The sequence below is a fragment of the Tachyglossus aculeatus genome, chromosome 6, assembly GCF_015852505.1.
Source record: "Tachyglossus aculeatus isolate mTacAcu1 chromosome 6, mTacAcu1.pri, whole genome shotgun sequence".
Classification (NCBI taxonomy): Eukaryota; Metazoa; Chordata; class Mammalia; order Monotremata; family Tachyglossidae; genus Tachyglossus; species Tachyglossus aculeatus.
In genome coordinates, this window is record NC_052071.1 from 26,355,469 (window position 1) to 26,369,998 (window position 14,530).

General features: G+C 41.5%; 1 long non-coding RNA gene across 1 annotated transcript; it reads right to left on the bottom strand.

Moving 5' to 3' along the window:
* Positions 1 to 663: 663 nt before the first annotated feature.
* LOC119929514 lies at positions 664 to 13,291 on the bottom strand. Its single transcript, XR_005451571.1, has 3 exons — positions 13,256 to 13,291; positions 1,782 to 1,933; positions 664 to 742 (listed from the first exon to the last, which is right to left on the bottom strand). It is a non-coding gene; the product is annotated as an uncharacterized LOC119929514 (long non-coding RNA).
* Between the last annotated feature and the right edge of the window lie 1,239 nt (positions 13,292 to 14,530).

Sequence of the window (14,530 nt, forward strand, 5' to 3'; positions counted from 1 at the left end):
GTCATCCTGGAGCACAGCAATTAGAAATGGTGTGACTCTCTTGGAGCAGAGGCTTCCCAAAAAAATCATAGCACAGGGACGCAAAAGTGAAAACAGCACCATGCACTCAAGCAAAGGTGACAGAGTTGTAAGGGACCCTGCTTACATTCATTGGGAATATTGACAATCTGGATTGTCAGTCACACATCTGTCTTCAAACACACAACCCCATAGCCAGAATCTGACAGTCAATTCAATAACATCACCTTCAAATCTCAAAAGACAGTGATATATGTCTAAAAACGCAGAGCAAATTTGAAAGTTGCACCTATTACCAGATAATTCAATAAACTTTGAAGAACAGTAAAAATTTGTTTGGACCCGGATTGTTCAGATGGACCAATGGTTTGAAACAATTCATTAGGTAATTTCTCAATCACCACCTGTTCACATACCAGGCCTCAGAAATTCTATTAATTCCATTAATTCTACTGCTTATTCAAAAGAAAAAGTTCCAAGAGAAACATCTGACAGACAGTAAACTTTTCAATGTGATGCTCACGATTTGGAGATAAACTTGGAAATTTTCAGCTCATACTCCTGCAGATCAGAATGAAGATTGTAGCTGCTCATTCATTAAGTTCAATTATGCCCCCACTTAAATTTCTAATTAAATTTTCCTTACCGTTTCAGAAGTTTTGCTCAGTGGACACCGTTAGAGTTCAGAATTGCTTGTTTCCTAATGCTCCCTTCTCCAAATCTCCTGCAATTTGCAATTGGTCCATTAGAAGGTTCATGCAAGGAACGTTACATGAATGAATGAAGCATTGTAACTAATCATTTGAAAAACGTATTGCATTTTATATGTATCTAATTACAATAGCTAAGAGGTGCAAATGATCCCAGAATGGGAATATATTTCCATAATGCTGCATAAGCAGCAAGTTTATATTGATAAAGAAAAACACATGAAGATCAGCGAACATATGTTCAGTAATGTTAAACGTTTGACATATATTTGTATTTTGTATACAAACATGACTGGCTCTTTTCTATTACTCGGAGGAATCTTTGATAATTCACATGTGAAATTAAAGGCATCTTATTCATTCAGTTATTTATTATTCTCTGTAAAATGAGTTAGGAATTTGTCCCCGTGAATAATGTTAGCCATAATAGTTAATTTACTCCTATTCATTGGCAGTAATAAAAATGTACAAGGGGATGCAGAAACATTATTATTTCTTGCTTGAAGTGCAATTTCATGTGGAGAGAAAAACATGTTAATATGCTGCAAAGTGCTACAGGAATTTAGTTCTCAAAGGAATGGTGGTATTAAATGTATTCTGACAAGAAGGGGCCTCGGAAGGGAAACATTTATCTTCATAAAGTCATTAAATTTACTGAGCAGCATCACATTCTTACTGCAATCTGCTCACTCCATTAAAGGCAGAGCGGTGGAACCGTCTCAGCCGTATTAGAGGCCTCTATTTCTGGAAATAGTAATAATGGAGGTTTTTTCTAATAATGGAATTTTTCCCCCTCAAAAACAAAACCTCAGACCTCAACAAAATATGGAAATTTGGCCCACCCTCTCTTGAAAAAAGGAAATGAAATGTTAGCAAGCCCCTCTTTCTCCTGAATACGATGTGATACTTGACTAAAAGATAACGGTAAAAGATGGCCCTAATTTCACTGTCTTAAGGCTTTAATGGCTTTGAAGGTGTTTACCACATACCTCTAGCATATGAAAGATACTTTAGTGTCAAAATGATGCTAAGAGAGGTTTCTCATATTTGTACCTTTTAATGGTGGGTCTTTATTCAAATATGCTGCCATGAAGCAGTGTTAGCATCCAGCAGCTCTCAAATCTCCCGGTTCCTCTTCCAGCATAATTGTTACTTTGAGTGATATTTTTCTCTTGAGCTTTTCGATCAGTAGGTACACTGATGATCTAAAACCAAGAGAAATGTAAACATACTTTTAGACCAAGCACATATGCATATAGATTGAGCCTGTGGTAGGGATGAATGAAAACAAATTGAATATTTTTCAATGCAATAATATTTTCCACTTATATGGCACCTTTCTTCCAAGGAGCTCAAAACACTTTGCAAATAGCTATTATTATTAGGAGGAGGACAAATATCCAATATGTAGTCAAGTCATGCAAGAGAGGGCAATTTTCAGGTGTTCTATTTTGGTCTGAGTACAAAACAAGAATATTAAATGCATAAATAGTTGGTATGACTCATGATAAAAAATAATCATGGCCCTGATATTGTTTGAGAGAAGGAAATAAAATGTTCCCTTTCTGGTGGTGTAGCGACTTTCAGATTACTGAGGTTCATGTACCAATTTACCTGGAAGGAACATTCAACGTGTTCCTTTAAGCACCTAATTCAGTGCTTTGCATTCCAGAGGTGCTCAATAAATCCTGGTCAACTAATAAACTGATACTGCCATCACCAACAATGGAAAAAAAAACTGGCTCTGAGCCAGACTGTATAATCAAAATGGTGAATTCTGGCCATGTTCACTATTTGAAGCACCGTGGCTCAGTGGAAAGAGCACGGGCTTGGGAGTCAGAGGTCATGGGTTCTAATCCCGGCTCTGCCACTTGTCTGCTGTGTGACCTTAGGCAAGTCACTTCACTTATCTGAGCCTCAGTTACCTCATCTGTAAAATGGGGATTAAGGCAGTAAGCCGCACATGCGACAACCTGGTCACCTTGTATCCCCCCTCCACTATGGCTTAGTACTTGGCACATAGTAAGTGCTTAACAAATGCCATCACTATCATTATTATTTGATGCAAATGTGGGTACAAACCAAATGCTGAACCCAGCTGAAAATCACTGTTACAGTTACAACTTTTAATTCCAAACCATAACTTTGTCTGTGATTATTTAAATCTTTATCAGTGGAATAAAGATAACTATATCTCCTCAGGCGGCAATGGTTGCTTCCTCCTCACAGATCCCATGCCTTTATACCTGACCTGTAAAATATATTCCCAGATGGCTTATATATTTCCATTCTAAAAATAAGTTATTTTTAATGATTACACTTTTCTCCTTTAATTTTGTAGCTCTTGAGGCAATGTGGTCTAGTGGAAAGCGGACAGGACAGTTTCAAAAGACCTGGATTTGAGTCCTATCTCTGCCACTAACCTACTGTGTGACCTTGGACAAGTCATTTCACTTTTCTGGGCCTCTACTTCCTGACTTGTAAAATGGAGGTAAGATAGATTAGTATATAAAAAAATGATGGCATTTGTTAAGCGCTATGTGTAAAGCACTGTTCTAAGCACTGGGGGGATATAAGATGATCAGGTTGTCCCACGGGGGGCTCACAGTCTTCATCCCCATTTTACAGATGAGGTAACTGAGGCTCCGAGAAGTTAAGTGACTTGCCCAAGGTCACACAGCAGACATGTGGCGGAGCTAGGATTCGAACCCATGACCTGTGACTCCAAAGCCCGGGCTCTTTCCAGTGAGCCACGCTGCTTCTCAAGTATATAGATATAAAGATAAAAGATATAAGATATAAAATATTAAGATATAGTAAGCACTTAATGCTATAATTTTAAGTATTACTACTGATGTGACAATTGCCAAACGTAGTTTAGCAAGCCCAATCTCTCTCTTTCTTAGCAGAAAATAATCTGAATATAACTCACACCTGGAAAACTCTTCACCCAAGCAATGATTGGAGAGAGAGAGTTGACTGCCGAATTCTATAACCTGAGTAGCACATTGTCCAATGACGTATAGATCATCAATTGTATTTATTGAGCGCTTACTATGTGCAGAGCACTGCACTAAGCACTTGGGAAGTACAAATTGGCAACATATAGAGACAGTCCCTACCCAACAGTGGGCTCACAGTCTAAAAAGTGGGCTCACAGTATAGATTGAAAAGAGCCACAAAAGGAAACGATGAAAGCTACTGTGCTCTTTGGGAGACACAAAGACCAAGAGTGCCTCCAAAATAGTATCCAAATGGTACCAAAATCAAACTGAAGGTGTACCCCGCAATTGTCGTGTTCGACCTTTTTCTCTGCCTGTGAAACCTGGACTGTTACAGATTCCTCAACTGACTTAAATTCCACCAGTACCACCTTTGTGCAATATTTAACATCAGGTGGCAATACAGGTTCACAAACAAAGCAATTTCTAGGAGTGGAAGCTATGAGAAGATTGTGATGCAGAGGGAGACACAAAGGAAGAGTGCCAGGCATTGTGAGTCACAAATTATATACTGCAGCGAAAGACCACCTTTAAACGCAATACAGAAATAACTGTCAGTCGCACACAATGACAAAAATGTACATATCGATAGTGTGGTATTCAAATCTAAAGAACAGAAGCACATACAAAGCTTTTACTGAAGTTGATGCCTTAGGGTTTCCTTCCCTGGAGGCTGGGCTTTCTCAGAGAAGCCCCGTGGCCTGATGGAAAGAGCATGGGCTTGGGGGTCAGAGGACTTGGGTTCTAATTCCGCTTCCACCACTTGTCTGCTGTGTGACCTTGGCCAAGCCACTTAACTTCTCTGTGCCTCAGTTACCTCATCTGTAAAATGGGGATTAAGACTGTGAGATCCATGTGGAACAACTTGATTATCTTGCATCTACCCCAGTACTTAGAACAGTGCTTGGCACATAGTAAGTGCTCAACAAATAACAATAATAAAAATAATAATAATAATAATAATTATAATAATAATGGCATTTGTTAAGTGCTATGTGCCAAGCAGTGCTCTAAGCGCTGGGGGGATACAAGGTAATCAGACTGTCCCACATGGGACTCACAGTCTTAATCCCCATTTTACAGATGAGGTAACTGAGGCACAGAGAAGTCAAGTGACTTGCCCAAAGTCACACAGCTGACAAGTGGCAGAGCTGGGATTAGAACCCATGACCTCTGACTCCCAAGCCCATACTCTTTCCACTGAGCTATGCTGCTTTTCCATACCATAAAATACCATAATTATTATTATTCTCTCAGTTTCTGTAATCCCTAGTAAGGATGGACCAGCAAGCCACCCCATGTCCACGCTGTAGTGGACTAGAAAACAATGGAAGGGTGAATTCTTGGGAAGAAACTGAGCCTTTAATGAACCACAAATTAAAAACACAGCTCCTATTTTCTTACAGTTAGGTTTGACCACTACATTGCACTAAAGTTGCAGGTTTTCTTGGAAATATTCTGACAATACACATGTTCTTGAGACTTTTAACACCGTATTCTGAAATGGGAGATGCTTGGCTTAGCAGCAGCTCAGATAATTGAAAGATGGATGTTTAATAGGAATATATGATTCACTAAGTGACGCTAATTTTGTTATTGAAATATCTTTACTACCAGTAAATGTCCACAGAGCTATTTAAGTCTTCCAGTAAGTTCACAGCCTCAATAAGTCTTTCCAACCTTCCCTGCTGGAATTCTATTAATGGGATGTATATGTCAAAGTGCAGGTAAAGGGTTAGAAGATTGTCTTAGTCCAAAACACCCCTTGGAATGTGTTCCATTTTATTTTTATTTTTAGGAATTTTAGGAAAATCTCTTCAGTGAAGAAAATTCTGGACTACCTGCCATATTTATACAATTTGGTTTTGGCTCTGGTTACCAACCACAAACGCATCAAGAGAATGGATCTGATTCTTGATTCACTAGCATACTCCAGCAGCACATATTTTGAGAAAACACTAGAACTGTTTCCAATAAAATGACAGCAAGGCCAACCAGCTATTGCAGATCAAAAAAAAAAAAACAAAAAACAAATCAACATTGACTACTGGAAAAAACAAACAAAAAATTGCTGATCAATGGCAGGAAAAAGCGACATGCCAGCATACCAAGCTGCTAGTACAAGCACAACTTTGTCAGGTGAAGAAATGGTGAACAGTGAAAGCCAAGGAGATTCAAGCTGCTGACCGAAAAGCAACTTGCTGTCCTTGCAAAGAGCATCCTGCAGTTTGTGGACCAAAGTCCAAAGGAGCTGGTTCCATCCTAAATGCCAAGTCATCATAATAGTATTAATAAGAAGAAGAAGAATATTCTGTGGTATTTGTTAAGCGTGGACTATGTGCCAACCACTCTAAACGCTAGTTTAGACACAAGATAATCAAGTGTGTCATCATTTAAGTGGGAGAGAGAACAGGTATTTGATCTCTATTTACACATGAGGAAACTGAGGCATGGAGAAGTGACTTGCCCACTACAGCAGGCAAATGATGGAGGCAATATTAGAACCCAAGTCTCCTAACTCCCAGCTTTGTTCTCTTTCCACCAGGCCAAGATGCTTCTCTAGCTGATGACTGGGCTGCTGACCTGAACTAATGGATTGACTACTTCTATAAAATTCTCAATTGGTCATCCATGATTCTGTATACTGCTATGTGCTCTAGAGAAGTTTCTTAAAAAATAATCACTTCATATTTCTACCAGCCACGTGACAAATACAGAAGATCGTAAATCCAACTTCAAATGTAAATGCCTCTAATCCGGACAGCATTCCCGCAGAGGTGTGCAGAGGTCATGGGTTCTAATTCCCCTCTGCCACTTGTCTGCTGTGTGGCCTTGGACAAGTCACAACTTCTCTGTGCCTTGGTTACAACATCTGTAAAATGGGGATGAAGGCTGTGAGCCCTACACGGGACAGGGACTATGTTCAACCCAATTTGTTTGTATCCACCCCGGGGCTTAGTACAGTGCCTGGCACATAGTAAGCACTTAACAGATACCATAATTATTATTATTATCATTTTATGTTGAGATAAGCACTAAGCATGCTCCAGAGGTGACTGGATGAAAAGGTACCAAGACATATCAGAGACCAACCTCAAAGTGTGATCCAACAACGCTACTAGAGCTTGAGATCTTGTGGCACAAAACATGTCATTTTGGAATTAGATCTGCCATTTGGCTATTCAGTCTTTTGAGGATACAAACATTAAGGCAGCAAAGGTGAGATATGTGAAAAGCAGTTTTAAGCACTACAATACAAGCGGTGCTAATCTTTTCACAGACTCAGATCAATCCTACCTCACATGCCTTGGCCTCTTTAAGCACCTTCTAACATGCTGGAAACAACTGACCCAAAGTTCATCTGTTATGTTCGATGGGAGCCTCCATCATATCTGGAAATGTATATGATAACTGAGAAAGGCTATGAACAATCCAAGCAAATCAGAATATTTTCCACAGTCCAATGACTCTGATAGACATTGCACCTAAAGGAACGAAATGCAATCATCAGCCAAAATGAATGCTACACAAGGATGATTGTTTTCTCCCATTAAATAATAGCCTCTGAAGAATATCATTGATCGTGTACCTCTGGAAACACAATGTGGCTTCAGACCATGGCACGGCAGACCTGATCTTTGCAGTAGATGGAAGAAAAGTTCCAGTCAGTTCTCATATAACGGCCCAAAAGTGACTGATATCAGTATGTCTGAATTCTGAAACAAATGTGACTGCCTTCAAAAGCTCAGCAAGATTTTAAGACTGCTCCACAGAGAGCATGGTTGGACGTGTCAAAATTAGGGGTTCCTGGTCTGATGCATTTCTCACCATAAATGAGATAAAATAGGTCTGGTTCCTATTCAATTTACTATCTGCAGCCAAGTGGGAGCACAAGGAAGTAATTGAACTCTGGTACTAAAACTTCAGTTGATCAATGCCATTTATTGAGTGCTTACTGTGTGCTCAGTACTAAGTGCTTGGGAAAATACAATATGAATTGGTAAGCAACTCCTGTCCACAAGGAGCTGTCTACAAAGGGTGAGATAGACACTAAAATAAATTACATTTAAGGGAAATGGCAGAGTGTAAGGTTATGTACGTAAGCGCTGTGGGCTGAGGATGGGGTATTTCCAATCCCCCTCTCCTCCAGCCCCTGCTCAATTAACTCTTGCAACTCAACCAGCTACAAGCATCATCAAAGGTTGCAGAGATAATCATATAGGATTTCTTAGATGTAGATAGAGGGGCAAACACAAGAAGACATGGAAATGTAAGCAGCTTGCTCAGAGTTCTGCACTTTGCGAGCTCCTTTCTTCTCCATGGACAATAGATTTCCCACTTCCTTCTCAACTATCTTCAGACTGCTTCCCTCATCATAAATCCATGAGGTTAAGGACCATGTTAAATTCCCACCTGTGTATTCTCTCCTAGCACTTAGTACAGTGCCCTGCCCACAGTAAGTGCTCAACATATACTATTACTTCAGATCTTGGCTGCCATTGCTGTGTTGCCACAAGAAACAGATCTGTGAGACTGTAAAATCCTGGCTTCTTTGAACTCTTTATCCCTGGGGGAAAGGTAGAGGGGGAGGTCAGGACAGTTTGATAAGGAGGTTGCTGTGGAGAGAAAGCTAATGATCCTTCTTCCCCCTTTTCCCCCCACCCCCTCCATCTGACTGCATTTCTCTGGATCCCAGTTCCTCCATTCCCAATCCCTGGGCAACTCCTCAGGCACAAGAGCCAACTGAAGGGCAAGAGAAGACACTTTAAGAAGGCAGTTAAGTTAAGCATTACATTTGAATGTTGAGAGACAGACCACCTTAGCACACTCCATATTGCAAAGGAGTCTCTCCCTGGGAGTAGCACCTCCGAGACACTCCAAAGTACATGAGTCAAAGTGAAAGTGGTATTATTGCCGTAAACTGCAAACACTTCAGCCCAATAATAATAATAATAATTATTATTATTATTATGGTATTTGTTAAATATGTTCCAGGCACTGTACTAAGCACAGGGGTGGATACAAGCAAAATCGGGTTAGACATAGTCCCTGTCCCACATTGTCCCACAGTCTCAATCCCCATTTTACAGATGAGGTTAACTGAGGCACAGAGAAGTGAAGTGATTTTCCCAAGGTCATGCAGCAAACAAGTGGCAGAGCTGGGATTAGAACCCATGACCTTTTGACTCCTAAGCCCATGCTCTATCAACTACACCACGCTGCTTCTCTACAATCATGTGGACGTGTGGTGGTTAGGATTTTCAGCACAGTATTGGCATTTTCAGCCCATTACACCCATGTAAATTTCACCATCAGTGGTATGTTACCAGTAGTCCACTGGGGCCACTGGGCACATGGCACACCAGCTGCAAAATAACAGCAGCGAGATACCCATGCTGAGCCTGCATCAGTCCAGGGTGGACAATCTGGTCATCTCTGGAACTCCCTAAGGAGAGGATTCACACACACACCAGCATCAAAACAAGGATCTCTCAAGGAAAGTGTTGCTATCATTAGAGGGCGGAGGAATCCATACTGTTGATATCATCACAAGAGGAATTTCTTTTGCAGAAGGGGTCCCGCTTGTTCCAGCATACTATCATCTAAAGAAAGATGAACGTTGCTCAGAATGCAGGACTCTTGGATGGACTGGGAACTAAGGGGAGCAGTCTGAGAAGCATTTGGGAGTTTGTGTCTCTTTAGCTCTAAAGGTATGTGTCTTTGCTGCAAAGGTGTGTACCTGCCAGACTCTGCTGGGATGGTGTACCCTGGCTTGTGGGGCCAGTGGGTCTCTTTAATTATCATCATCATCATCATCAATCGTATTTATCGAGCACTTACTATGTGCAGAGCACTGTACTAAGCGCTTGGGAAGTACAAATTGGCAACATATAGAGACAGTCCCTACCCAACAGTGGGCTCACAGTCTAAAAGACTGACTTAATTGAGAGGATCAATTAAATTGAGAGGATAAATTAAGAGGATCAATTAAAAGACTTAATTGAGGGGATCTGTCCTGAACCACGATCCTGGTGTGTGGTGTGTGACAATGGTTTCCTAATGGGACAGTCCTGTTACTCAAGTGGGCCAGCGGAAACGGTATCACTTTGAAATCGAGGAAGACTATGCATATGTTTTATTCAATATTCACTGAATGCCACTAAAAAAAGAGACAGAAAACGATATATACCAACCTGCAAACTACAGACTTGCATGAAAAAAGCCCTAATAGTCTTTAAAATCCCCAAATGAAGACATGTAAATATAAAGTTAACCTATAAATTTGCACTACCCAAAGATTTTACATAATTATGTGCATTGAAATAGAGACTTTACATGTCATTTATCACATATACTTCACATATGGTGAGGGCCCAATATATAGCATCACTGAAATTCAAGCAGGAATGAAAAAACTGACTATATAACCTCAACAGAAAAACCCTGGGGGCCCTAGTTAATTACAAGCTGAATGAGAAAATGGTTTTGATAGACACCTGAGCAAGAGGTCCCTGACTAGTTGCTAAAGGGAACATTAAGCGTGTTAAAGGACAAAATTAGTTTTCAGAGAACTCGTAAAGGGTCTATGTAGATTCATGGATAGTGGGCTGAGGATGGGAATTTAAAAGAAAAAATAATGTCATAATGCATTCCTTAACTACAAAAAATGGAAGTAAGCAGGATAAGCGTCACACTGTTGTTTCTCTGGGTTCTAGTTTGACAAGAATACCTTGCATTTTACGTAAGTCAATGGTGTACAATCATTTAAAAAATATATAGGCAACCTGTTACTGGGAAGCAGCATGGCACAGTGGATAGAGCACAGGCCTAGGAGTCAGTAGGTCGTGGGTTCTAATTCTGACTCCACCACTTGTCTTCTATGCGGCTTCAGGCAAGTCACTTCACTTCTCTGTGCCTCAGTTACCTCATCTGTAAAATGGGAATTAAATCCATGAGTTCTCTGCAGGACAGGGACTACATCTACCCATATTCACCCCAGCACTTAGTTCAGTGCCTGGCATATAGTAACTGCTTAACAAATGCCATAATAATAATAATTATTATTATTATTATTAATATTACTGAGATGGAAAACCCAAGAATGTCATTCAAGGTCTGGGAACTCATCCTTCCATTATATTCCACAGGGATCCAAGCCATGTTTAATGGTGACCACTATCCAAAAGGATGTGAAAAGTTGGAGACTGATCAACAATGCATGAGGAAGATTATTAAAAGGATGGAGAGAAGATCATAAGATCACAAGCACTAAGTGCTGGGGTAGATACAAGATAATCAGACTGGACACAGTTCATGTCCCAAATGGAACTCGCAGTCTTAATCCCCATTTCAAAGATGAGGTGACCAAGGCGCAGAGAAGTTAAGTGATTTGCCTAAGGTCACCCAGCAGATAAGTGTCAGAGCAGGGATTAGAAACCAGGTCCCCAATAGTTGGGACTATTCACTAGAAAAATGGTTAGAGATTACTTCAAAACCAGTTTAAATTAGGGTGTGAGGAGAATTACACTCAACCCCTTCCTGGGAAGCAATTAAAGTTGCCTGCTTTACTGGTTCTGGCTCCTTCTACTGAACAGCAGAGACCCTGTCATGACGCTCACTGCCCCAACAGTCCTGAAGGCAAAAGGAAATATGAGACTGCAAAGGATGAGAGAGATCAGGGCTGGCGATGTATATTTGGGAATCATTCACACTGAGATGGTGGTTGAAGTTCTCCAAGGGAGTGAACTTTTTGTTTTGTTTCTGGTTTTTTTATGGTATATGTTATATACTTACTATGTTCCAGGCATGTACTGAGCACCGGGGGGGATCCAAGATAATTGGGTTGGATACAATCCATGTCCTACATGGGGCTCACAGTCTTCATCCCCATTTTCCAGATGAGGTAACAGGTGCATAGAAGTGAAATGACTTGCCCGAGGTCACCAAGTAGAAAAGTGGCGGAGCCGAGATTAGAATACAGGTCCTTCTGACTCCCAGGACCGTGCCACTATGCATTAGGTCACGCTGCTTCCCATGAGAGTGTAGATGGAAAGTAAAAAGGGACCTAGAACTGAACCTTGAGGGGCTCCCACAGTTAGAGGGTGGGTGGCAGGGGGGTGGGAGGGAGACTGAGAATGAGTGGCCAGAGAGATAGGAGAGGACCAGGAGAGGACAGTGTCAGTGAAGCCAAGGTTGGTTGATGTTTCCAGGAGAAGGGGATGGTTGATGGCATCAAAGGCAGCTGAGAGGTCTAGGAGGATTAGGATGAAGTAGAGGCCATTGGATTTGGAAAGGAGATCCCTGGTGACCTTTGAGGGCAGTTTCCACTAACTGAAGGGGGAGGAAGCCAGATTGGAGGGGGTCACGGAGGGAATTGGAGGAGAGGAAGTGGAGACAGCGGATGTAGACAACTCGCTCAAAGAGTTTGGGATCTTGAAGCAAAGATCTCAGAACTGTTGAGTCACTTAATTCACTGGGGACAGGACACTATACCGGGTCACCTCTCCAAGACGGTTTGCAACTGATGCAACCAGTTGTGGTCTAACTACAAAATCAAATGTAGAGCATGCTCTAGGCAGGCTCGTTGTCCCACCCCAACCTTACCAAGTCAGTTACAGGTAGGACTAATGGGGTTTATTGAGTGTGTTGCTCTGAGCTGAACAATTGGAGAAGTAGAGACGAAGCTCCAGACATGTTCCAGGATCAAGACAGTTCAGGTTTGGTTGTCATAAACTTGTCTTCAGTGGCCATCACAGAGAAGCAGCTTGACCTAGTGGAAAGAGCCACAGGCCTGGGTGTCGGAAGACCTGTTTTTGAATCCTGACTCCACCAATTGCCTGCTGTGTGACCTTGGGCAAATCTCTTAACTTCTCTGTGCCTCTGTTTCCTCATCTGTAAAAGGGGGATTTAATACCTGTTCAGCCTCCCTGCTTAGGTTGGGAAGCCCATGTGGGACAGGGATTGTATCCAATCTGATTACCTTATATCTACTCCAGGGTTTAGAATAGTGTATGACACAGTAAGTGCTTAAATACCATCATAATAATACGGTCATGCGAATTCAGCAAAAAGTGATACACAAGAAAACATATTCATGATTTTTTTTGTTCAAAATAAGAGCTGTTCTATTCAATTTCTTTTTCCATCTGAATACGAAATCCGATAATTTTCCCTTTGCTTTTATGAAGGCTACTTGCCTAAGTAGCCATCAAGGATAAGGCCTGGTTATGGATACACTTAATTTGGCATATCTGTCATTCTATCATCGTTAGCCCATCAGTTAGTTTTTAGATATTCACTCAACTTTATTTTTCATGATGGCATACAAAGAAAAAAAATCTAGTTTCTACAATACCCCTGGGCATGTTGCCTTTCTGCCAGAAACCAAATCTATTGCTGGATGAGTTCTTTAAGAAGATAATAGCAGAAAATCCAAAGTCATCATAATTACGGTCAACCCTGCAGAGCCTATGGGTGGAAGGAGAACGAGGAAAAGCCTGAGGCTTTAGAAAAATCTTTCCCTACCATTTCAAATCACACTGCCTGGCACCCGCACGCTCTCGCTTCCTCTCTTGTGTGTCAGGTTTTTCACAGATTCTAGCAATTCCTGATGTCATTAGCATTCAATTCAGAGACACCTTATAACGCAAAGCCTGTATACATCATAATGACCATTGTGCGGCTGCTTCCCCCCCACCCCAATATCCGAAGTTTGTTGATTTCTTTCCTGATTTACAAAGACTTTTTCTAAATCTGGGATTATCCTTCTCATTTACAGCATTGGGCTTAAAGGACTTCTTAGGGATGTGGGATAAGGCGCAGCTTATTTTCCTTTAAATACCTTCCTAATGGGGATCTTACAAGGATTGACAGCCTTTATCAAACAAGTTGTCACAGGAACTCAACGGAAAAAGCCTTACCTTCTTACATGCTGGGCAAATGAGTACAAGGCCCTATTCCCCAAGCAGACCCCTAATTCCAGTGGACTTGTATCCACTTGCCTCCAAAATCCCGATCCTAGCACAGTTCCTAGGCCTCTCCCTTCGTCCCCTGCCTCTCTTTCCCCCACGAGAGGCAGGACAAACCACCGAAGCTTATTACGACATGCCCACACCTCCTCTTGCACACCCTTCATGGTCTTACCACATGGCCCCAGCATGGAAAGCGACAGGATGACGATGACGGGTCCTCTCTTCAAAAACAATAGATGTTTCGGTCCAGTCCCAGAGGTTTTTGGAGGCAGAACCTTCCCCAAAGGGAATTGATAAGAGTACTGGTGGTTTGCCGAGTGCTCCCCACTCCTGCATAATAATCCTGGATAATAATATCATTCATCCTGGATAATAATAATGACGGCAATTATTAAGTGCTTACTTTGTGCAAAGCACTGCTCTAAGCATTGGGGAGGTTACAAGGTGATCAGGTTGTCCCACAGAGGGCTCACAGTCTTGATCCCCATTTTACAGATGAGGTAACAGGCACAGAGAAGTTAAGTGACTTGCCCAAAGTCACACAGCTGACAGTTGGAAGAGCCGGGATTTGAACCCATGACCTCTGACTCCAAAGCCCGAGCTCTTTCCACTGAGCCACATTGCTTCCCAATAATAATAATGGCATTTATTAAGTGCTTACTACTTGCAAAGCACTGTTCTAAGCACTGGGGAGGTTACAAGGTGATCAGGTTGCCCCACAGGGGGCTCACAGTCTTAATCCCCATTTTACAGATAAGGTAACTGAGGCCCAAGGAAGTTAAGTGACTTGTCCAAAGTCACACAGCTGACAATTGGCGGAGCCGGGATT